Raw genomic sequence first — 2,713 nt, forward strand, 5'->3', positions numbered from 1 at the left:
TATACAGTGTATATATATATATATATATATATATATATACTGTATATATAATTTTTCTTTCAAATACAGTAAAAATATTTTTGTGTTTTTAAGCTTAAATCTAGCCCATTTTACAGAGGTTTGTACTTAAAACAACATAACACTATTTGATAATGTGATAAGAAAAACAAACTGCATTCAAGATATATTGTCTAAAAACAAAAACAAAAAAGACCAAAAATACTGATAAACAATACATTTTGCAGTGTACAAGAACTGCTATTTCTAACTTAGGCCAAATATTACTTGCCTCAATATTATACAACATTTGTGGCTCTTCCTTTGCAGGGAGCTGGAGTTGCCATCTGTGTCTGCGCCAGCTAAAGGAAAAAGCGTCCGCCTACATCACACTAACCTAATCTCCGTGCCCTACTTCACCCTAGCAGTCTCATCCTACTCTATCCCATCACCACAGATCCAAAGAGACTCCCCCAACATCCACCAGAAGAGAACATGTTTCATCTGCCCATTGCCTGTATGGTGACTGCAAGGAAAACGTAGGGTGCGACTAACATTTTTGTATGTCAATTGGGGCTCAGACCTTTCCTTAACAGTCCCCCAAAGAGTTGTTTCCTTCATGGATCAGAGAGGTCTTCTTCTTGCCTGGCTTGATCTTATGGTGGTTAAACAAGTAGTGCCAAACGGTTTGTCGCTGAGGAGACATTTTGCACGAGTCTAAGGGGGGCGTATCAGTGGGAGGAGTCTCTGTGACACTAGATGACGCACCAACTGCAGTTGAGACAAGTGCCACATGATCTCACCACAGCTTTTGGTTGGTTTAGCTCTGGTGAGAGATGGTATCAGTGTGCCATTGATTCTTAGCAGTATATTCTTCAGGAGCAGACACCAGCACGTAATGAGATCATGTTTAGTCATTCAGTTTGGCCTTATTCTAGCTGTAATTAGACTTCTGTTGTAGAGATGAATGAATTCTTCAATAATTAATATCCCTTGAAGGTACAACTTTTTGGTTCTTGCAACACAAATCTGTATTAAAAGGAATACCCCTGGTTTGATAAAAGTTAATCTACAACACTTGTGGAGTAATGTTGATTACCACAAAACTTGTCACTTATTTTCTTTAAAAAATCCAAAACTCGTAGTTACAGTGAGGGAAAGGTTGGGATCTGCGGGACCCAACACAATCTTATTTCTGCCATGAAAAAAAAATATATATATACAGTATATATATATACACATAAAGTGGGGGAAAATATTTAGTTGATCCCCTACTGATTTTGTAAGTTTGCCCACTTACAAAGAAATTAAGGGTCTGTCATTTTTATGGTAGGTTTATTTTAACGGATAGAGACAGAATATCAACCCAAAAAATCCAGAAAAAACACATTATATAAAGGTTAGAAATTGATTTGCATTTCCGTGAGTGAAATAAGAATTTGAAACCCCTACCAACCAGCAAGAATTCTGGCTCCCAATTCTGGTTATGTGCCCATGTGGAACACAGATTAATCCTGCCACTTTAAGTAGTTACCCCTAATGTCTGCTCGTTAGGTGTATAAGACACATGTCCACACAATCTGTATCTTCAATTCCAACCTCTCCCATCACCATGGGCAAGACAAAGAGCTGTCAAAGTATGTCAGAGACAAGATTGTAGATCTGCACAAGGCTGGAATGGGCTACAAGACCATCAGCAAGAAGCCTGGTGAGAAGGAGACAACTGTTGGTGTGATTATTCGGAAATGGAAGAAATAAAAAACAACCATCAATCGGCCTCGGGTCTGGAGCTCCGTGCAAGATCTCGCCTCTTGGGGTAAGGATGATCATGAGAAAGGTGAGGGATCAGCCCCAAACTACACGGGAGGAGCTGGTTAATGATCTTAAGGCAGTTGGGACCACAGTCACCAAGCAAAACATTGGTAACACACTACGCCGCAATGGACTTAAATCCTGCAGCACCTGCAAGTCCCCCTGCTCAAGAAAGCACATGTACAGGCCCAATTAAAGTTTGCCAAATAACATCTAAATGATTCAGAGAAGGCTTGGGAGAAAGTGCTGTGGTGAGATGAGACCAAAATTGAGCTCTTTGGCATTAACTCGACTCACCATGTTTGGAGGGAGAGAAATGCTGACTATGACCCCAAGAACACCATCCCTACAGTCAAGCACGGAGGTGGAAACATTATGCTTAGGGGCTGTTTTTCTGCTAAGGGTACAGGACGACTTCACAGCATTGAGGGACAAATGGACGGGGCCATGTACTGTAAAATCTTGGACGAGAACCTCCTTCCCTCAGCCAGAACACTGAAGATCGGTCATGGATGGGTCTTCCAGCATGACAATGACCCGAAACATACCGCCAACAAAGAAGTGGCTCAAGAAGAAGCACATTAAAGTCATGGAGTGGCCTAGTCAGTCTCCAGACCTCAATCCTATAGAAAATCTCTGGAGGGAGCTGAAACTTCGAGTCGCCAAACGACAGCCAAGAAACCTTAAGGATTTTGAGAGGATCTGTAAAGAGGAGTGGACCAAAATCCCTCCTGAGATGTGTGCAAACCTGGTGACCAACTACAAAACACATCTCACCTCCGTGCTTGCCAACGAGGGTTTCTGCACCAAGTACTAAGTCATGTTTTGCTTGGGGATCAAATACTTATTTCACTCACTAAAATGCAAATCAATTTCTAACCTTTATATAATGTGTTTTTTCTGG

The 2,713-nt window shown here is 41.1% G+C and overlaps 1 pseudogene; it reads left to right on the top strand.

Moving 5' to 3' along the window:
* Positions 1-1,198, top strand: part of LOC107560631 (zinc finger protein neuro-d4-like) — a 69,950-nt pseudogene extending 68,752 nt beyond the window's left edge.
* The last annotated feature ends 1,515 nt before the right edge of the window (positions 1,199-2,713 follow it).

This window comes from Sinocyclocheilus grahami, unplaced genomic scaffold, assembly GCF_001515645.1.
Source record: "Sinocyclocheilus grahami isolate Dianchi unplaced genomic scaffold, SAMN03320097.WGS_v1.1 scaffold736.1, whole genome shotgun sequence".
In the NCBI taxonomy this organism is placed as follows: Eukaryota; Metazoa; Chordata; class Actinopteri; order Cypriniformes; family Cyprinidae; genus Sinocyclocheilus; species Sinocyclocheilus grahami.